We start from the raw sequence: 24,124 nt of genomic DNA, 5'->3' as shown, positions 1-24,124 counted from the left end.
TTAAACTCTCATTTCAGAATATGAAAGTTCAGGTTGCACCCTGTTGTCATCAACATTTGGTTTTGTCTATAACCTTTATTTTAGTCCTCTTGGAATTGTCATTTAAGCGGTATTGCATGATGGTTTTAATTTGCATCTTCTGAATGAGGAATGAAGTTGAGTGTCTTCATATGTCTGTTGGTCGTGTGAAAGTACTTGTTCAAGTTCTTTGCCTTTATATTGTTGACTTTAATGGACACTTTGTACATTTATTGGGTATATGTATTTCAAATATCTTCTCTCACTTTTTGGACTATGATTTCACTCCATCAAGAGTTTCTTTGGATGAACAAAAGTGTTCATTTTAACGTAGTCCTATTTATCATTATTTTCCCTTTCTAGTCAGTACTTTTTTTTGTTATGTTTTAAAAATCTTTGACCTCCCCAAAACTACTGAAGATATTCTCTGTGTTTCTTTTGCAAACTTTGTATTTTTATCTTCCACATACAGATCCACAACTCCTCTAGAGATTATTACTGTGTGGTGTTTGGTTAGGGGTCAAGATACAATTTTTTTTTTGAGATTTTATTTATTTGACAGAGAGAGATCACAAGTAGGCAGAGAGGCAAGCAGAGAGAGAGAGAGAGAGGGAGGAGGAAGCAGGCTCCCCGCCCAGCAAAGAGCCCGATGCGGGACTCAATCCCAGGAACCTGAGATCATGACCTGAGCTGAAGGCAGAAGCTTAACCCACTGAGCCACCCATGCAGCCCTAGCTACAATTTTTGACACAACTGCACAGCACCATGAAAAAACAAAACAAAACAAAACAAAACAAAACAAAACAAAACACCCTAAAACATCCTTTCTTTGCTGCATTGGAGTGTTACCTTTCTCATATATCAGGTGACTATTCCTGGACAGGTTTATGTCTGTCCCAGTGGTCTGTTTGTCTCTTCTTGTGGCCATGCTACATTTTCTTAATTATCATTGCTTTTTCATAAGTTCTAATATTTAGTAACTTATATCTTCCATTTCCTTCACTTTTTATTTTCAAGATTGCCTTGGCTATTGTTGGTCATTTGGATTTCTACATAAATTTTAAAACTAGATCATCAATTTCCACAAAAACTCAATTGCATGTTGATGCATTTATATCTGGATTATATTTGCTTTTAATATTTCACTTAAAACTATTACATTATTGAAATCCTTTAGGAAGATAAACTAAAGAGATCTCAATAATTTTAGCAAGTTAAGTTCATATTCTTCAAACTGTGGTAGATGGACTTGCAGGAGTGGGTCTCGAAGACTTTCCAAGTGGACTGTAAACACAGGAAGATTTTAAGTGAATCTATTTTCAAATTCTTAAATCCATGCTTTTGTTCCTAACGTTGATCTGCTTGAGAATACTCTTGTGATTTTTTTCCCCACCGTCTTCATTCATAATTGCCCCCTTACCATTTTTTAAAAGAAAGCCATACTTTCCCCTCTCTTACTGTTATCATCTATTGTCGGTTGTGAAATCTTCAGAGTGCCAAACAAAGGAACATTTCAAAATATTGATTCTGGCAAAGACATCTTTAATGCCGTCACCATGAGCCAGCAGTAGACCATTACAACTTTCTTTGCCTTAGTGTTAATTTTCATAAGGGTAAAGCCTGGAATTAGAAAGTACTTTAACCCATGGAAGTACGTTTTGAATTCAAGATACATTGTGGATCAGAGTGACGGCAATGATGACATTTGTTGAGCCAGTTCTTCCCTCTTATCCCTCAACGATTGTCAAAGCAGAGTTTCAGGAGAACAAGATAATGAAAAACAGTAAGAAATACTGAAAATGGTAGCACTTTATTTCATCCAGTTTACAAGTCCTGACGAGTCTCTATGCTTTATCAATCTATTAATTTTAGAAATGGAATATTTAATATTTATGAAAAGCATTTTCAGTACCCTCACTAAAAAGAAAGTAAAGACTCAGTTATTTGTGTCTGTAGCGTGAAATTACACTTTGCCTGATTTCAAGGCAAAGGAACTTAAAAGTTCCATTTTACTTCTGATGGACTGATAGATCATTTCATTTTTGTGCTGTTTGTTTAGATTCATAAGAAACGTGTATTCCTTTACACGTGACCAGATTCCTGGGTGAGGCACAGCAATATGCACGATTTCATTTGAGGGATATTGTCGCCGATAGACTGTTTCTCTGCTTTTTTATTTTTGATGTTCCTGGTTATCTCTGTTGGTGTGTGTTGCTACCTTGAACTTACTCGATTTAGGTTAACCTACCTTGCATATAACGCGGGGTTTACTATATAAATGGTACATTTAAAAGACAATGGGGGGAGGGGGGTTGGGGGGGTGGGATTATGGACATTGGGGAGGGTATGTGCTATGATGAGTGCTGTGAAGTGTGTAAACCTGGAGATTCACAGACCTGTACCCCTGGGGATAAAAATATATGTTTATAAAAAATAAAATTAAAAAAAAATTAAAAAAAAAAAAGACAATCATTAATATGCCTTTGTAACTTCCATTTACTTTTGGTCCAATACCTTCTCTTATTTTTGATGCTACTTTCCACAAATTACATAAAAACTGCACTCTTAATAGCAGAGCATATGAAATGCAGGTCCAGGGCAAAATACCCCCCTATTGTCATTTAGGACAATCAAGGGCATGGTGACCTGAACTTTAGAGAACTCGCTTCATTAGTCAGAATTCACTTATTCTTTTCAGATTTCATATGCCACTTCTAATTCCACTGGACATATTAAAAATGTGATATAAAAATTTCATTTTAAAAGGTGATATTAGTAATATGACACACTACATTTTTAAAATAATAAGAAACATTTTTGAAGTAACCTTTAATTTTCTGGGGATATGTATGGAAAAAATTTCAAGAATACTGGTTTAGTTAATCGGGGCCCATTTGTACCAGTTGGACATAACAAACTGTTTGCCTGAGGTATAAATGCAGCCCACAAAGGTCATCTTTTTCTATCCCAAAGTATAAATCTAAAATTTATTTTCTTAAAAATACTAACTCAAGGGCGTCTGGGTGTTAAGCTTCTGCCTTCAGCTCAGGTCATGATCCCAGAGTCCTGGGATCTAGTTCCCTGTTGGGCTCTGTGCTCAGCAGGAGGCCTGCTTCTCCCTCTCCCACTCCCCCTGCTTGTGCTTTCTGTCTCTGTCTCTCTCTCTCTCTCTGTCTCTCCCTGTCAAATAAATAAGTAAAAAATTAAACTAAACTAAATTAAATTAAAATAAGTAAAAAAAAAATACTACCTCAAAAATGCTTTAAGATTCCAGGTTAAGAGGCGCCTGGGTAGCTCAGTGGATTAAGTCTCTGCCTTCCACTCAGGTCATGATCTCGGGTCCTGGGATCAAGCCCTGAATTGGGTTCTCTGCTCAGCAGGGAGCCTGCTTCCCCCTCTCTCTCTGCCTGCCTCTCTATCTATTTGTGATCTCTCTCTCTCTGTCAAATAAATAAATAAATAATTTTTTTTTTTTTTTTAAAGATTCCTGGGGCACCTGGGTGGCTCAGTGGGTTAAAGCCTCTGCCTTCAGCTCAGGTCATGATCCCGGGATCATGACCCGGGATAGAACCCCGCATCAGGCTCTCTGCTCAGTGGGGAGCCTACTTCCTCCTCTCTCTCTGCCTTCCTCTCTGCCTACTTGTGATCTCTGTCTGTCAGATAATAAATAAAATCTTAAAAAAAAAAGATTCCAGGTTAACATAATTAAGATAACTCTATAGCAAAGAGGACCAGTTCAATAATCTTAGTTTAGTAATGAAAAAAGCCCTGTATCTTCTGATTCATCAATGTTAAATACATCTTATTTATATATTTTGTTCTACTTCGAGTTTGTTTTTTCTAAGCTTAAATAGGTTTACTATTTTACATTTTTAATTTAAATTTAAATTTTTAAATTTTAAATTTTAAATAGGTTTACTGATCAAAGAGGCTAACTTAACCCTGAATAATGTTTACCATTACCAAAAACTAAATTTTATTCATCTTAATTGAATCATTATTGGGATAAGCTTAGTTTCAAGACTAATCATGTTTTGTGGTATGTCAGCTTGAAAATAATTTCCAAGATCTTTAGGAAACTTAAAACCTTGGATGAATATTGACAATTCGGAGAATAGACTCTCTGGACAGGCTTCTGAGCAGACATCATTCAGACAACTTTCAGACTGTATCAGTGGACAGCATCAGGATACCTAGAAGTCAGTTTTAGTTGAGAAGTAGGTGGTTCAATGTGACTACTAACCCAGGATCCACCAGGAAACAATTAATGACCGAATGAACTGGTGAAGGAAAATTTATTGTGGTTATCTGTTTGGAATATTTTTTATTTTGTTTTTACATTCTATTTTTCTGGATATATAAGGAAGCTATCCTTTAGGTTATCTAAACAACAATTTTATATATTCCACTTTCACAAATGAAACATTTAAAAATATTATCTGATTCTGTGGTCCCTTTTTCCCAGAATTGAACAACTCTTACACTAAATCTCTGTATTGTTCATGGTAAGTTATTTTGTGGTAATTATTTCATTAAGAAACTGTCCTTCTTACCAAGTTATAATTGGTAATATTGTGCAACCAGAGCTTTGCACCAAGGTGTCTTATTAGAGAATGGTAGTCATCAAATCAGTAGTGACAAGCCATTCCAAGGAACAAATATTGAGGCACTTGGAGGTTTCATGCCTACAAAGTCCTCCCAGGAAAACTGGCCTGGTGTAGGTGGTCAGGAAGTTAAGGAAACAATAAATTCAGAGTCCTTAAGAAAAGAAGAACTTATCCCAGTTTTTAGAAACCATGGTAAAAACTAACAAAGAGAGATTTTTGGACTTGGATTCCCAGCCTCAGGATAACAAATATCAGAGGTCTTTTAAACACATGGGACCTTCAGACCTGTTGTCTCTCATCCAGTTTGCATGTAGCTCTTATCCTGCTCTCTTTTTTTTTCTACTTTCCTTTATACTCACCACTACCAAAATACCTGAAATTATACAGTAAAGGCATGGTCTCTACATTATGTATGCTTCGTTATGCAGGCATCACACTCTTAGGTCCTGTGATAATGGCTTCTCTTTGTTGTTTGTAAAAATAGTTCATAAGTTTCCAGTCAAGACTGACTCTTCAGTTTTTCTTTTGCTGGTCTCCCAGAGATCAGATCCTTCCACAGCACTGTTTCCCAATACAGTGTCATTACAGGTTGATGAGCAATAATCTTGACCAAGCCTTTCTCTTCTTTCTGCTCTCCAGGCATTTCCCCATAATTTTGACATTGTTTCCCCTTGTCAAGACTTTCTTGTAACCTTGTTTCTTTGCTTCCATCACTTCTCTTGATCTTGGGGACTCTACTCCATTACCTATCCTTTTTTCTTCTGAAATTTAAGAGAGCTGATGGACAAGTAATGAGAGGAAGGTGGAGGCCAAATCATAGCAGGTAAGGAAGGAATTACTGGTGAGAAAATTAAGACGGTGTTAGAAGACTTTTGAGAATTTTTACCACTGATAGTACAGTGCTTTAAAAGATGGCAGGTTTATGGAGTGTCTGGGTGGCTCCGTCAGTTCAGCATCCAACTCTTTTTTTTTTTTAAGATTTTATTTATTTATTTGACAGACAGAGATCACAAGTAGGCAGAGAGGCAGGCAGAGAAGAGGAAGGGAAGCAGGCTCCCTGCTGAGCAGAGAGCCCCATGTGGGGCTCGATCCCAGGACCCTGGGATCGTGACCTGAGCCGAAAGCAGAGGCTTTAACCCACCGAGCCACCCAGGCGCCCCAGCATCCAACTCTTGATCTCAGCTCAGGTCTTGATCTCAGAGTGGTAAGTGGAAGCCCCACATTGGATTCCACACTGGGTGATGAACTTACTTAAAATAAATAAATAAATAAATAAATAAATAAATAAATAAATAACAGGTTTATGAGGTTTTTTTTAAAGATTTTATTTATTTATTTGAAAAAGAGAGAGAGCTAGAGAGAATTGGGGGAGAGGTAGAGGGAGAAGCAGACTCCTTGCTGAGCAGGGAGCTCAACTAGTAGCTTTATCTGAGGACCCGGAGATCATGACCTGAGCCAAAGGCAGACATTCAACTGACTGAGCCACCCAGGTGCTCCTAGGTTTACGAGTTTTTAAGATTAGTGGAAGCAGAGGTATAGGTCAGGTTTAGAAATCAATGGAAAAAGAATATTATGAGTTTTTAAAGATGAAGGCAGAAATATAGTAAGCTCAGAGCACTGAGGGAAAGAGTGGCTTTGAATTAAGAGGAAAGAAAGGATGAACTTCATAGAAGCTTTGAGGTAGTGTGGACAGAAGTGATGATGACATTTGAATTTAAAGAAGAAAGCATAAGAAGACAGGAGGTAGTATTCATCTCAGGCATTTAGGAGGCCAGGTTATCCATTCAAAGTCTGTGACATACTATGTAGATTTGTTCATTAACTATACAATTTATAAATCACAATTCTAAAAACTAAAAAAGTCACCTATTTCCATAATACCAGTCATCTTCATTCTAACATTTTCTAGCTTTGCCCCTATTAGTATATCTTGAAAAATTAATTTCTTTCCTCATGAAACAAATGGATTATAGTTACTGGTGTTGGCTTTTATTCACATTTCTTTTTAAAACTTCTATTTAGTTTAGCCACATCCAGTATTTGTAAAGGCTATTTCGCAACCATCCATGTATTCAGTGGAAGAGGGAACACTAAGTACTGTCTCATCCTGAAAACCTTCCACTGAAAGCTTTCCTTTCACTATCGTGTTTTTGATCTTAAGTGCACTTTCCAAACATTCATAACACTGACTCTCATCATTTTCCAATATTTAATGAATTACTTGAATTAGATTTTATAGTATATTTCCCAATCATTTAGAATTTCTGCTTCTTCTGGATTTGTGTCCTTCAATCTGGCTATATATTGTGAAATGGAAATATGAAATACATCAATAAATCAATAGACTTGGGAGTGTCTTTAACTCTAAGAGTACAATAGAAAGATATATTTTATGAACATTGTTAATACCTATTCTTAAGAATTTGGCTTAATTATACACTGATTTCTGCACCCTCAATTCTCATGCCCTTCATGTGCTTTAATCTAATACTATAACAAGTTCTTATAGCATTGTTGTAAGTATTATGAAAAATGGCAGTAGTGGTGTTGGGTATTCAACAGTGAAGAGACTGGGAAAGGAAATGCTAATATTGGATGAGGAGAAAAGAATATTCCATACAAAGGGAAAACTTTTTAGACTTGAAATGTATCAAGTAACATGACATATTTTAGGAAGGTTAAGAAATCTGTGGAGAAATCTTAAGTAGCCAGACTATCTGGGTTCAAATTCCACTGCATCACTGACTTGCTATGAGACCATAGCTATTAGCTCCTCTATGTCTTGGTTATTTCACCTGTAAAGTGAAGGTAACAATAGGACCACCTTCCTATGCTTGTTGGAGAATTAAATGAGTTGAATGGATAAGGCTCTCATAACAGTGTCTACCAAATGGTAAGTTTTATGTCAGTGCCAGCTGTTGTTGGGGAAGGATAAAGATTGAAGGATTCTGCCTGGACCTCTTCTTCTTCTTCTTTTTTTTAGATTTTATTTATTTATTTGACAGAGAGCACAAGCATGGGGAGTGTCAAGCAGAGAGAGAAGCAGACTCCTCTCTGAGCCAGGGAGACTGATGTGGGGCCTGACCCTAGACCCTGAGATTATGACATGATCTAAAGGCAGATGCTGAACCACCCTGGTGCCCCTGGAGTGAACTTCTTGACTTGCATTTCTGAATAAGATCTAGCCTCTGCTCCCAGGAAGGGTCTGATGGCATCATCTCCTGACTCAACCCTCCACAACTTTGCTCCATCAATTTTCTCTCTTTCCAGTGCCTTAAGTCCCTCCCTAAGTGTATCAAAACTCTCTTCTTCGCGAAGGAGACTTCATACTGAATTCAGCTGGAGGTGAGCTGACACAGTGTTCCACAATTTTCAAATCTGAGTGCTTTTCAGGGCCACAGGCCCACCCACAGCACAGAACTGCAAACCCCCTGGAGCCATGTGTGTGACTCATTCTGTAGCCACAACATTTTATTCACCACAGTGGCTTCAGATCATGCTGGGAATTTTTCAATATTGAAAATGGTCTTATATCATCATGACAGCTTCAGTTTTTTTAAAGTCTATTTTATATTTTAAAATTACAAAAGAGAGTGCAAACTTATTTTAATGAGATAAATGATACAGAGTTTTATCAGTAAAAAATTAATGCTCTCATACTTCCTAACCCATCGCCGATCTTATCCCCTATGTTAAGGAATGTTAACAGCCTCACCTGCGCAGATTTATATATGTATATCCTTCTATTCCTTTCCGACTCTTCTCCTTGCCCAAGCCAATTGTCTTTCCCAGGATATTCTTTTTTTTTTTTTTCCTTTTTTTGAAATTGAGAGAGAGAGAGAGAGAGTGCGTGTGCATGTGTGCATGCATGGCGAGGGAGGGGCAGAGGGAGAGAGAATCCTAAGCAGGCTCTGACTCAGCTTGGAACCTGTCATAGGGCTCTAATTCATGACCCTGAGGTCATGACCTGAGCCAAAATCAAAGTCTGATGCTCAGTCGACTAAGCCACCCAGGAGCCTCCAAACCCAGAATATTCTCATTTGGATATATATAGCACATGTAAATTTTTAAATTTTGTTTTATTTAAAATGGAACTATTTTTTACCTATTACACTCAAGTTTTGTTTTGTTTTACTTACAGTATACTTTAAAATCTCTTCAGGTCAGTGGATACAGATACACTTTTTATAGCTTGGCATGGGTATAACATAATTTATTCAGCCTTTCCCAGTTGGTAGACATTCTGGAGCTACCATACTAAAAACAAAAACAAAACAAAAAAACTCAGGGCTGTGTGTGTGTGTGTATAATATAAAGGTATTGTTTTATTTATTTCCGGAGATGAGATTAAAAAAAAAAAAAAACCCCAATGGGGCTTTTGAGTCAAACACTGTGCCTTTTTACAGCAAGAGTTATAGACAGATTACTCTCCAAAACAATTTTAGCAAGTTGCCCTCTTGTTTTTCTGAAACATTGTCTGCAGGGAATGTTTTCACTCTTAATTTTTGCCAATCTGAGGAGTTAAAAATAGCATCTTGCTAATGGTTTTATTTTGTGCTTTCCTTACTACTAGAGACATTGAAGTTCATTTTATATGCTTGTTAATGTTTGAATTTCATCTTCTGTGAATTGTTTATTTTTTGTTTTTTGCTTCTCACTTCCTTCAACTATTTGTTTTATTAATTGAGAGTTCTTTGTATATTGGAAATAGTAAACATTTAAATAATTTTAAAAGACAACAGAGTAAAAAAATACACAATGAATCTGATAGTAAAAGCATCAGCAGCACTGGGCAATAACTACCGTTGAATGTAACAATGCAATAAAATAAGTCTATTTGTTTCTTCTATGGCTTCTGGATGTGCTGTCTTACTCAAGAAGGTCTACCTTTCTCCACATCTATTGCCAAACCTAGGGTTGTACAAATACTCTCCAAGATTATCTCCACTAAGAGGCGCCTGGGTGGCTCAGTGGGTTAAGCCACTGCCTTCGGCTCAGGTCATGATCTCAGGGTCCTGGGATCGAGTCCCACATCGTGCTCTCTGCTCAGCAGGGAGCCTGCTTCCCTCTCTCTCTCTCTCTCTGCCTGCCTCTCTGTCTACTTGTGATCTCTGTCAAATAAATAAATAAAATCTTTAAAAAAAAAAAAAGATTATCTCCACTAATTTGATGGTTTCATTTTCATATCAGACTGTAATTGAGATTTTTAGAAATGTATAATGTGGAGGTTGAGTTTTGTTCCTTCCAACGAGTTAGAGAAATTGTCAGCACTTGATTTTTTAAAGATTCCATGTATGTAGATTACACTCCTGAAGAGAGAGATCTGTTAAAACTGAGTTGAAGCCAGTAAGAGAAATTTGAGAAATGAGTTTTCTTTAATTCAGTATATTTTTATTTCTGTAGTTCCTAAATTTGGGTATCTTTTATTTCACTTTTGTGTCTAACCTTATTTAAAAATAATTCTGTTATTTTGACTTGTATATTGAATCTGAAGTGATACAAACCTAATCTCACTTGTGACAGGTATTTATTTGACTTTAGTAATTCTTAATTTCCTCATTTTTACAATTACCTTAATGAAATATATAACACATTGTTATTATAAGAATTAAATAGAATAATGCATTTAAAAAGAAAATAATAAACTTTTAACAAGTGTTGCTATTATTAAAATCTATTATAAGATGTTTTTAATCATCTGAGCTAGACCTGTATACTTGATTTAGAACCAAACAAAAGACATTATTACAAGGATGACATATAATGAACTGAAGACTATTATTGTGCTTTAATATTAAAGTGTCAGCCTAATTTGTTTTTTGAATTTGAAAATTTATTTCAAAAATAACACCATTGGTTATGTTTATTCACTTTATTTTAGTTCTGAAAATTGTGGATTTTGTACTACAGAACATCGTACCTAATTCTTATCTTGAACATGTCTTTATGAGAGATGGGAGAAACAACCATTACACCCTTTTAAAAAATGTTTTCTTGGGGTGCCTGGGGGGCTCAGTCAGTTAAGTGGCTGCCTTTGGCTTAGGTCATGATCCCAGGATCCTGGGATTGAGCTCTGAATCGGGCTCCCTGCTCTGCAGGAAGACTGCTTCTCCCTCTCCTGTGTTCCTTCTCTCACTGTGTCTCTCTCTGTCAAAGAAATAAATAAAATCTTTTAAAAAAATGTTTTCTTTTAATGATTGTTCCCTCTTCAATTTCTGAGTAGTCTTTATATCAGCCATCTGCAGATATACTCAAACTTTTATAGAATTAGATTTTTCTAAATCCTGCAATTTCATTCAACTAGCAGCAAGAAGAACCTGGTTATACTTTGATTTTTCTGCCTGTGAGTAATACATACCATCATATTCCTGTTTATTCTTCATCCCAGCCACTTTGGCCAATGGATTTTTATTTCTTGTGGCACTGCTTTTACTTTGTTGTTTGATCAAATGGTCACATTCACTTTAACTACTGATTTTTCTTTCCCAGAAGTGAAGTATCAGCTTAAAATTGGTATAGCAGATTATAGTATATATCCTTTTAGAAGAAGATTTTTTGAAATATTTTACTTATAAAGCAGGAAAAAATATATGTCCCCCAAGTCTTGTATAAAAAGAATATTCTACACAGATGGAATCTCACATGTATTCTAGATAGATTTTGTTTACTGGTAAAGAAAATACTGAATGTGGCTTATTTCTGTTTTAATCAAGACTTTTTTAGGTGCAAATAAAAAAAATAGAATTCAAACCAGTTTGAGGTAAGGGGTAATTTATTGCTTCTCCTAACTGACAAATTCAGGATTACAGCAAGCTCACGGATTGTGGGATTCAACACCAAGTGATCTGTCTTTCCCGCTTTTGGTTCCATGTAAATCTGGGATAGCTTTCTTTTCATGAAGGTTCTGCTAGGATGATGATCACAAAGACCACCAATTGTACCACATCTATAATCTACCAGTTTAAGTGCCAATACAAAAAATATTTCTTTCTCAATAATTAAAAGATCTAGGGTTGACTTCCTGACTTTAATTGGTCAGCTTGGATCAGGTAACATTTCTTCTTTCCTTCCTTCCTTCCTTCCTTCCTTCCTTCCTTCCTTCCTTCCTTCCTTTCTTTCTTTCTTTCTTTTCTTTCTTTTTAATTATGTTCAATTATTTCTGTGGTTCTACGTGGCCAGGATCTAGTCTTCAACCAGTCTGTGAAGTTTATAGATAGGTTCCACTCCACCTCAAATACGTGGCCTGAGAGAGCAGGGGAAGAGCTTTGTAAGGAAGTCCAAGGTGCCATTACCATTTGCTCCATATCTTTACCAATAGGCATTGGGGTTAGTCCTTTTCATTTTAGCCATTCTCCTGGGTGTGAAATGGTATCTCATTCATGGTTTTAATTTGCACCCTTTTGTGTGTGTTTGTCAAGGGTTAGTACATCTCTTGTGCTGCAGTGTCCAAATTTTTGGCTCATTTAAAAAATTGGAATGTTCATCATTTTACTATTGATCTGTAGGCTTCTTTACATATTACAGGTACAAATCCCTTGTCACATGTGTTATAAATATTTCCCCAGCCTGTGGCTTGTTTATTCATTTTATTAATGGTCTCTTTTGAGAAGCATATATTTTAGATTTTTATGGAATTTAATTAATTAATTTTCAAGTTTTGGGTTAGTGCTGTTAGTGTCCTGTCCAAGAGATTTTCCTGATTTCAAGTTCTTAGATATAAGCTGTTTGCTTCTAGATTTATGTTTCTGGTTTAAATGCTTAGGTATATGATCCATATCAAAATAATTTTGTGTTTGGTGTGAGATAAGAGAATTTTTTTCCACTTTATTTTGTTTTCTCTGTGCAGATTTAACTGAAATTCAGCATTTTGTCAAAAAGACTTTCCTTTGTTCACTAAATGAACTTGTCACTTTAGTTGCTAATCAGTTGGCTGTGTGTATGTGGGTCTAGTTCTAGACTGTTCTGTTCAACTGATTGGTGTCTATTCATATGCCTGTACTATGAAATCAGGTAGTGTAAGGACTCTGTGTTTTTCTCTTTTTTTCAACATTGTTTTAGCATTTTATATCCTTTGGGATCTTATAACATTTTAAAGTGAACATGTCTGTTTCATTCAAAGATACTTGGTGAAGTGTTAATAAGAATTATACTGAATCTATAAATGAACCCAGAGAGAATACTTAGCATAACTAAATCCATGAACTATTAAGACTTTCAGCTTATTTAGGTTTTTTAAAGTTTCTATCAGTTGGGTCTTATGGCATTTTTGTGTAGAGATCAGGGTTCTCCACCTTGGCATTTTTGACATTTTAGACCAGAGAAATCTTTGTTGTGGGTGCTGTCCGTGTACTATAGAATGTTTATAACAGCTTCCTGGCATTATCCACTAGATGCCAGAAATACCTTCAGTTGTGAAAATCAAAAATATTTTCCAAACATTTGCCAAAAGTCCCCATAGGGACAAGACTGCTTTCAGTCGAGAATTATATGCTAGATTTAGTTTCAGGCATTTAATTATTATTTTTTTTTAAAGATTATTTATTTGTTTGACAGACAGAGATCACAAGTAGGCAGAGGCTGGCAGAGAGAGAGGAGGAAGCAGGCTCCCCGCTGAGCAGAGAGCCCGATGCAGGGCTCGATCCCAGGACCCTGGCATCATGACCTGAGCCGAAGGCAGAGGCCTTAACCCACTGAGCCACCCAGGTGCCCCTAATTATTTTTTTTTTTTGATGCTGTGGTAAATTACATAGATTTTTAAAATTTTTATTTCCAATTACTACATTTACCTTGTTACCATGTTTACTTTGTATTATGTATTGTTACTATGTTTACCTTGCTAAATTGCTAACAAGTTCCGATTAGATTTTTTTCTTGGTGGGACACTTGGGTGGCCCAGTTGGTTAAGCATCTGCCTTTGGCTCAGGTCATGATCCCAGGGTCCTGGGATTGAGCCCCACATTGGGCCCCCCGCTCAGTGGAGAGTCTGCTTTTCCCTCTCCCTCTGCCTCTCCCTCCACTCGTCTTTTTCTCTCTCTCTCAAGTAAGTAAGTAAAATCTTTTAAAAAAGATTTTTATTTTGGTAGATTCCCAAGGGTTTTTTGTGTACCCTATGATATTATTTTAGGACAAATGGAGTTTTCCTTCTTTTTCTAACATTTATGTATTTTATTTAATTTTCTAACCTAATTGTACAGGCTGTGAACTCCAATATAATGTTGAATAAAAGTGATGAGAACAGGCAGCTAAGCATTTGTTCTGAATTTTACCAGCAAAGAAAGATTTAATGTTTTACCGTTATGTATGATGTGAGCAGCAGGTTTTTTGTAGATGGCTTTTATCATATTAAAGATGTTCTTTTCATCTCAACATACTAAGACTTTGTGTTTTGTTTTTAATAACCTCTACACCCAATATGGGGCTCAGACTCACAACCCCAAGATCAAGAGTTCCATGCTCTACCAACTGAGCCAGCCACGTGCCCCTAAAGACATTCTTTTCAATTCTCAGTTCAATAAGAGTTTTTATTATGAATGGATGTGTAATTTTATCAAAATTCTTTTCCTAACTCTATAGAGATTATAATTTTAAAATCTTTCATTACGTTAATGTGGATAATTATACAGACTGATTTTCTAAGGCTAAACCAACCTTGTATTTTTGAGACAAATCCAACTTGGTGATGATGTGTTACCCTTTTTCCATATTGCTGGATCCAATTTGCAAATACTTTTAAAGTTTGGCATCTATCTTCACCAGGGAAATTACACTCTAATTTTTTAAATAATATATTTGTCAGATTTTCATTATTATGGTTACACTGGCCTTACAAAACAAGTGGGGAAATATTTTCTCAATCACTGTTCACTGAAATGGTTTTTATATGATTGATATTATTTATTCTTTCAATGTCTGATAGTCATCATTAAGGTTCTCTGGGCCTGAATATTTTTGTAGGAAGGTTTTTAATTATGAATTCAATTTCTTTAATTGGCATAGGACTGTTTTCCTATAATTGATACAGGACTATTTTCTAGGTTTTCCAGTTTTTTATTATGTCAATTCTGTTATTTTTTCAAAGGATTTTTCCATTTCATCTGACGTTTTAGATTTATTGACATTAAATTGTTCTCTTCTGTAATATATCCTTATCACTCTTTTAATGACTTCGAGATCCATAATTATATCTCCTCTTTCATTTTTTATGTATGATCTGTTTTTTCTTAATCAATCTTGCTAAAAGTATTATAAATTTTATAAAATTTTTATAAAAGTATGATAATTCTATTAATATTTTCAAAGAACCAACTTTTAATTTGATTTTTCTTTTTTAATATATATATATTTTAAAGATTTTATTTATTTACTTGACAGACAGAGATCACAAGTAGGCAGAGAGGCAGGCAGAGGGAGAGGGGGAAGCAGGGTCCCCGCCAAATAGAGAGTCCAATATGGGGCTCAATCTCAGCAGCCTGGGAACATGACCCGAGCCAAAGGCAGAGGCTTTAACCCACTGAGCCACCCAGGTGCCCCTGATTTTCCTATTCTTTGTATTTTCCATTGCTCTCTTGCTCATATTCTTTATTTTTTCTTATGTTTTATTTTTAACTGGCTCTTACTTTTGTAGCTTCTTAAGGTGAAAGCTTAATCATCGATTTTTTAAGATTATTTGCATTTTAAATTCAATGCTTTACAATTTTTTTTAAAGATTTTATTTATTTACTTGACTGACAGAGATCACAAGTAGGCAGAGAGGAAGGCAGAGAGAGAGAAGGAAGCAGGCTCTCTGCGGAGCAGAGAGCCCGCTGTGGGGCTTGATCCCAGGACCCTGAGATCATGACCTGAGCCGAAGGCAGAGGCTTTAACCCACTGAGCCACCCAGGCACCCCTGTTTTACAATCTTTTTAAAGTAAACTACATCATACAAATTTTGATAGCTTGTATTTTTAAATTTCCAAACTTGATTTTTTAAATATGACCTATTATTTATTTTAAACTTTTACGTATTAGTAAAAATATGTTTGATTTTAATTCTTTATTTTTATGATATTTATTGAGATTCTTTTAATAACCTACCATGTGATCTAAACAGATGAATGTTGCATGTGCACTTGAGAAGAACGTATTTTATATCATCATTGGGTGTAGCATTCTATAAATGTCAACTAATTTAAATCTGTTGATAGTTTTATTCATATCGTCAATATCTTCATTGCCACAGTAGTCCACTTCCAGTTAATGACAATGTGTCATACAAAATCATTTGTAAACCATACTCCAATTATTTCCTCTCCAGTAAAAATTTGTCACAGAGACTTCTCTATGAAGGCTCAGATGTGGGCTGAGGAAAGAGCAGGGCCAGCAGAAGTGTGAACATCTTGTTATTGTAATTTCCTTGGGCTTTTAGGAGATACTCCAAATAAGTATATTCAACCTGAACATGAAATGCTATTATGTATAATCTACATTTTGAACCGATCTCATAATTTCTCAGTTCCTAATTTCTTCCAATGTCCAGTGATCAGATGTTCAAAGCAAGAACTGTGTCACAACAGGAGGATGATTTTTCAAAATACGGCTTGTATTTGCTCCAGAATTCTGAGCCTTTCTTGTGATTTTCCTATCAAAGCAGCCACAGTCTTCATAGAGCATTTAAACATCACTGGATCTGCTGGGTCCTGGAGACAAAAATGGAAAAGCTACTTAAACTTGTGTCTCTATTTCCTGGAGAGGCTCTTCTCTTCCAGGTTTCATCAAAAGCTGACACACCTTCAGTTTATCCAGAAATGTGATAAATATTGCTTCCAAATACTGTGGTCTTTCCGGACAGAATATAAGATGCAGAAACATGTAGTTCATCTAAGAAGTGAAATCATGACATGTGGAAGACCATTTTATTACCCTTTGCCCCAGACACTTCAAAGAAGGACAGACCCTGGATTTTCTAAGGATTTATGTTTCATCCTCTGTATCTCACCAACGCATCTGGGATATTTACATTTCCTCCTTTCCCAATTCAGTTAGCATGATGTCAGAATATAGTAAGATGTCCTGTGGACTGATGAGATAATCCAAGTTCCTGTTTATTAAATGACCGTGATGACTCAGAGTTGACAAATTTCTGATGTAAAATGCTACAAGGTCCTGCTGTTCCTTCCAGGTAGGAGCAAATTCCTTCTACAGTTCTTTCTTTCTTAGTTATGAGAAAAAAATCATTTATGAAGGTGAGATGGCCTCTGATGCTATGCCCCAGTAAAGATAGCAACAACTATTGGAGTATGACCTTTTTTAAGATTTTATTTATTTTTTTTTAGAGACAGAGATCATGAGTGGGGTGGGGGAGTAGAGAAGGAGGGAGAAAGAATCCCAAGTGGATTCCATGCTGAGGACCTAGTCTGACATGGGGCTTGATCCCAGGACCCTGAGATCTTGGCCCAAGCCAAAATCAAGAGTCAGACACCTAACCAACTGTGTCACCCAGGTGCCCTGGACTGTGACTTTCTGATTGAGCTAATTCTAATCCACTGTCATTCTTTAATACTCTTCACTTTTACACCTTGGTTTTAAAAAACCAATAAAGATATGATAAAGATATTTTTTAATCTACCCCTTTCTGGGGGTTGTAGGGTCTATGAAGGCTTGTAATTTACTTTTATTTATTTACTGCTCTCTTCATAATACTTAGAACCTTGCTTGGAGCTTATCAGTGCCCATTAGGTATTTGTTTCATTAGTGAATATTTTGATATAAATAACTTGAAAGATGTCTGAGAGAATTATAAGACATTCAGTTAACGATATAAATAGGGGATCATACCTTGAAGACATTTTTATGCAGAGGATTTTGGAGTTTATTATGTAAGTAATGGGGAGTTACTGAATAAGCTTTGAAATAATGTGATGATTTACTGAATCATTTACTGATGAGCTTACTGAATAAGCTTTGAAATAATGTGATGCTTTATATTTTAGAAATATGACAAAAATATCAAAGTGGAGGATACTTTAGAGGGCAAAGAGCTTGAAGATAGGGAGGCCTGGGAAATAGAACAAATAGAACAGGGGCGCCTGAGTGGCTCAGTGGGTTAAAGCCTCTGCCTTCAGCTCGGGTCATGATCCCAGGGTCCTGGGATCGAGCCCTGCATCGGGCTCTCTGCTCAGCGGGGAGCCTGCTTCCTCCTCTCTCTCTGCCTGCTTCTCTGCCTACTTGTGATCTCTGTGTGTCAAATAAATAAATAAAATCTTTAAAAAAAAAAAAAGAACAAATAGAACAAATTAGAAATAGTTGCCTAGGCCTTCACACTAGTCTCATGTCTGTATTCATCATTCAATCATTGTTTCAAAATGGGTTAGTTTAATATCCTTTTGTGAGACAAATTCTTAGAAAGAATAGAAATCAATTTCCTTAACTTTGTTAAAAGTATCTATGAAAATTAGAGCAAACATCATACTTAGTGATAAAGCATTATTTTCATTAAGGGAGAGAAAAATTAATGAAGATGCCTACTGAGAAAGCAAAGAGGCAGTCCTGAGAGTTGCCAGCTCTCAGGACAGAGCTATGCTGTTTCTTCCTTACTGTCAACAATTTCACAGAACATCCACCACAGCCAAAGTCCCTGTGAAAGACTGTGGTAGAGTGAGCAAAACCAAGACTATCCCCTAATCATTTCTGAGAACAGAAAAATGGAAGAACACTGTGCAAATCACAAAAATACCCAAGCATCAATCTATCAATCTCTGCCTGCTCCACGAGCAAGTGTTGTTGTTTTTTTTTTTTTTTTTTAAATTACATCTTTAGTCCCACTTCATTCCACCTACCTCCTGGATAAAAACTGAAATAATCATAGAATTGTTCTCACTTTCTGACAACACCTAATCCAGAGCAAAATACACTTCTTTGGATTCCTCTCCAAAATCACCTAACACAAGTTCAAATCCTACAACAATCCCCTCATAATATCCAGACCTTAAGGGAGCTGTCGTCTTCTCCAGAACGCCGATATCTGTGGCTTTTCCTCCTAACTCCAGAGCACCCACTTAATTCCTGCCAGTTGAATCACAGAGGTCAGGGGAAGGTCACTCCTATTTGTTGTACAAGAAGTTCCTGGTTTCCCTCTGTAATTTCTACTTTTGGAAGTGTGGTGGCCAGGGAAGGTCACAGAAAAGGATATGCTCTTTCTTCCCTTTACCCATGTTCTTTCTTTCTCTTTGATAAGAATACTCTCCCATTTGGTTTTACAAATAACTGACTCCCCTCAAACTCAGTTCAGGAATTAACTCTTCAGTGACGTCTTCACTGATTCCTACATTGACCTTACTTTTTCCCTCTAAGAACACCCACTGTTTTAATTAAGGCACCCATTGATCTCAGATTAATACATGTATTTGTTCGCATATTTCTTCCTCCATAAGAGTACACAATATTTTTTATTCTTTCATTTCCATCACTCAGCCTAATACCTGACACACAGTGATGTTTGATTATGCCAAGTCAAATACATTGAACTGAACTGATTTGAAGATAAGTGGAGTGATCTGATGGAAGGCACGTGGGATCAAAAGGCAGAAAACCCAGCTTTCTAGTTTCACCTATGCTAACTACAGGCATTTGTACAGTCTCTTAATCTTTGTGCATTTTCGTTTCATAATGTGTAAAAATGAAGGTGTTAGTTTGTTTCTAACATCACTTTCAGCATCAATACTCAATGATTCAGACTGATGTTCTTCATGTTCAACCCTTTTAGCAGAGTTTTTGTACTTTGTATAAAAGGCAGTAATGCATTCCTAGGGACAGAAGATCAAAGTGATAATTGATAATAAAACTTTTACTCCACCACTAGGGGCTAACCAGGAAATGTGGCTGTGAACACTCAAACATTTCCCGAGGCTATCAGATCTCTTACACTGACTTAAGAACAAAGAGAAGTATAACTTATTAAGCTTTTATCTAAGTAGAATTCATACAGTGAACTTAGGATTTATTGAATTAACTTGAAACAAAAAGGTTTACACTGATAGGGAAATTTGAATCCTATGATTTGTTGAAATGATTTCAAAGTATATGCAAGATACAATTAACCTGTGTCATTAAAAGGGTAATTCTCCTTCCATATTTTGTATTTAAAGAAGTCTTTACTTGTCAGGAACTAGTTATCACAACAGTGTGATTTCAACTGAATTAAATAGCAACAATAGCTTTAACATTATGAGGATGATGTTTATAAATGATTGAATTGTGTTTGAATTATTTCCACAATGACCAATGCTAACTCATAAAATAGGACCTTCTCATTATCAAAATTATGCTATTTTCTCAAGCTACTTTTATAAGACAAGTGATTTTTTTTTAATACTGGCAGATGAGTAGAACACTATATTTTATGCAAAATAATCTAAAAATACAAATAATACGCAATTTTATCAGCCAATATGGATCTGTAATGTGTATATCATGGTGATGAGGGCAAGGAATATGTTATTTCAAGGTGGCATCTACAGGCTTATATTGATTATATAACCTTATATGTATTGGTCAATGTACTCTGAAGAGTGACAAGGGCAGTTTACATCATGGACTTTGCTTTTAAAAAGTTATTATTGCAATTCTGTGTGAACACAAATAAAGCATCAAAACATTGTGGAATTTTCCCAGCTGAAAAAAATTGCTGTAATTATATTCAAATGACTATCAAGGCCTTTAAAATTACTTTTTATAAAAAAAATGAATTGCCTTTGAGTAAAGAATGTTATTTGTGTAAATATAAGGTCTTAGATATATTCAGATTGAGATTTGAAAACTGATTATTATTCCCCAAATAAGAGAAAATATGTCTACTGTTTTATATTTTGCCCTGTGAGGTCATTATAAATGTGCTGAAACCTTAAAAACATAGTACCAAAATATTTCCAGGAAAACAAAGTGCTTATTCTTAGTAATAGTCTATTTAGCAAAGAATATGTTTCTATTTGAAAACATTGAAAACTCTTCTTCTAAATTATAGGAAAAATTGGAATTACTGGTGGAAATAGTGCCCAACACCACCCTCAGGTGTTTAAGACTTTTTGATGCCATGGTGTATTAGTTTCCTACTGCTGCTGTAACAAATTCCCATAAACATAGTGACTTAAAACAATATATTTATTATCTTACAGTTATGGTCAGGAGTCCACAATAAGGGGTACCTTGGAGACTCAGTTGGTTAGGCGTCTGCCTTCGGCTCAGGTCATGATCCCAGGGTTCTGGGATCTAGTCCCAGGTCGGGCTTTGCACTCAGTGGGAAGGCTGTTTGAGGAGTTTCTCTCTCTCTCTCCCCCATTGAAGTCCCCTCCCCCCTTGCTCGTCCTCCCATGCTCTTTCTCTCTCAAACAAGTCATCTTAAAAAAAAAAAAAAAAAGTCTATAATGAGTCTCACTGAGCCAAAATCAAGGTGTCAAAAGGCTACATTCCTTCTGAAGCTCCAGAGAACTGGTTTCCTCCTAGAGGCTGCCTGGATTCCTGGATTCATGGTCCCTTCTCCCATCTGTACAGTATAGTGCTCCAGCCTTGGCTGCCATGACCACTTCTCCTTTTCCTGACTTCCACACTCTCGGGTCACTTTATAAGGACCCAGTGATTACATGGGGCTCACTTAGATAATTAATCCAGGACAATCACCCTATCTCAGTATCCTTAATTTAATCATATCTGCAAAGTCCCTTTTGCCATGTGAAGTAACATATTCACAGGTTCTGAGGTTTAGGATGTGGACACCTTTGAGGGGCTACATTTTCTACCTTCTATATGTAGACCCTTTTGTAGCCTGGTGAAGTCTGTGGTTTCCTTCTTAGAACAATTTTTTAATTATTTTTAAAAGATTTTATTTATTTATTTATTTATTTATTTATCAGAGAGAGAGAGAGAGAGAGAGAGTGCGTGAGCACACGCAAGGGGAACGGCAAACAAAGGGAGAAGAAGGAGCCCAAAGTGGGGCTCGATCCCAGGACCCTGGGATCATGACCTTAGCCAAAGGCAGATGCTTAACCAGCTGAGCCACTCAGGCATCCCTAGAATAATGTTTTTAAATGCATAAAATCAAATACCTAAGATTATAATGGAAAAATATATTAAAATACAATTATCAAAATATTTAAAAATAAATGTGTGCTGTAATAATATGTGCACTTTTAAAATTATGACATTAAATTATAATTGCAATTGCTAATAATAACCATAGTAATTCAAAGTAGTGAACAATTGTTCAGTGCAACAACTGTTATGTGATATAAAAATATCTATGATTTCTGCTGGACTGCTAATAGTGTGTTTTTTTATTTTGTCTTGTCTTCCTACAATTAATGATTGAAGGAAATGTGAAACTTTGATTAGAAGTTGAGGCAAAAAATATAATTTTTATTTCCACCTATAATCTTGGAGTACAGGCTAAGAATCTTTGCTGTGCACACATAGTGAAAAAGAATTATGACTTGTCAGTGTGTGTGTGTGTGTGTGTGTGTGTGTGTGTGAGAAAGAGAGAGAGAGAGAGACAGAGACAGAGATTTCCATTGACAGTGTGAACCAAAAATTTGCTGCTGTTTAGAATTCTTCAACTGTATTTGTTTTTCTCTCTCATTTGATTACTAACTGAAAAGTCAAATAAACTACATTATAGGGCGCCTGGGTGGCTCAGTGGGTTAAAGCCTCTGCCCTCGGCTCAGGTCATGGTCCCAGGGTCCTGGGATCGAGGCCCGCATCGGGCTCTCTGCTCAGCGGGGAGCCTGCTTCCTCCTCTCTCTCTGACTGCCTCTCTGCCTACTTGTGATCTCTCTCTCTGTCAAATAAATAAATAAAAATCTTTAAAAAAAAAAAAAAACAAGAAAAAAAAACTACATTATAGACATTTTTAGCAAAAATCTATTTTATGAGACTCATTCCACTCAACAACAGACACTAAGATATTTATAGACACAGAACAAATTCTTCTGTGTATTCAATTTTGACTTATTATCCTGATTACTTTTAATATTTATTAAGCAATGGGTTTTCTATAGCCCATTAACTTGTACAAGAGTTCATGTTCAATTTAGCACAAAAAGATGTCCATATCCTAGAACATGGAAACAAAACAGCTTGAAAATGTTGTGGTTTCATTGTTTGTGGATATTTTAGTTGAATTTAGTTAAGTTTTTCTTTACATGTTCACATAAGAAGTAAGCTTATGTTTTTGCTGTCCAAAACTAGAGTCTTATGCTGTAAAGACTTACAGAAGGCTGAAAGTTTCCTTCCAAAACATATGTTTTATCCCTGAAGGACTGACCCAATAGAGTAGAAGTCTTCTCATTTTTCACTTGACTTTATTATTCCTTAATAGTCGATCTTCAATAAGCCCTAGTATGCAGGCACAATGTAACTAATTATACAGTTACATACATGCACTATACATATACATCTAACAAAAGAAAAATTGAAATAAGTCTTAATGCTTCCAGTACCTGGAAACTCAGATATTTAGGCCCAAATATTCTACTTTGATACTCAAGTTAAGGCTTAATATAGGGACACTGGAGGGTTGGATTTGTAGAGCTTCTAAAAACTTCTCATAGCCACACTGTAAAAATAATCCTTGTGTTAATCTGTGTTCCACTTAGTCATGGAGCCTGCTTTTATTTTGCTTATATTTATACTTTCTTATATTTGCTTACTTATATATATGCTTTCTAATCTTTGGTTCTGCTTATATTTTGATTTTCTTTCTGATTATCAGCATATTGGAGGCTAAACGCAACTGTCCAACCAAGGAAGTAGATTCACAGACATAAGGGTCACATGGGAATGGATTTTGCATGTCGAAGTCCTTCAACACTGTTAGAGCTTTACTGCGCTTGTGGACATGGTGAGAGACTTGCAAAAAAGAAATGTTCTGTAACAGTGACAGCAATACTGAGATACGGCCCAGGAATGGTTCATATTAACTTGTCCTTATTGGGGCACCTGGGTGGCTCAATCAGTTAAGCATCTGCCTTAGGCTCAGGTCATGATCTCAGGGTCCTGGGATAGAGTGAGTTCCACTTAGGGTTCCCTGCTCAGCAGGAAGTCTGCTTCTCCTTCTCCCTCTGACCCTCCTCCAACCCAACCTCATGTGTTCTTTCTCATGCTCTCTCTCAAATAAATAAATAAATCTTTAAAAAAAATTGTCCTTATTGACATTGTCATCACCTCACTTCTGCCTTTTCCTGTATGAATAAAGGAGTATGCACTCTCCCACTCTTAGTCGTTCCAAATTCCATAGTTTGGGAGGGTATCTGTGTGTGTGTGTGTGTGTGTGTGTGTGTGTCTGTACAATTTACATAAAAAAGAAAGCTGCCATAGGAACAAATTGGAGAATATTTGAAAACTGCTAATCAGACCTGCTGTATGAGTGCTTTATTCTTATTTAACTGAAGACATTTCTTATAAAGAAAGGAATCTACACGTTTATTTTTATCTCTTTATTTTGAGGAGACTCACAGCCTTCCTTAAATTATTTT

The sequence above is a fragment of the Enhydra lutris genome, unplaced genomic scaffold (genome assembly GCF_002288905.1).
Source record: "Enhydra lutris kenyoni isolate GAN:26980312 unplaced genomic scaffold, ASM228890v2 scaffoldscaffold3, whole genome shotgun sequence".
Classification (NCBI taxonomy): domain Eukaryota; kingdom Metazoa; phylum Chordata; class Mammalia; order Carnivora; family Mustelidae; genus Enhydra; species Enhydra lutris.
Note: the sequence above shows the minus strand (reverse complement) of the source record.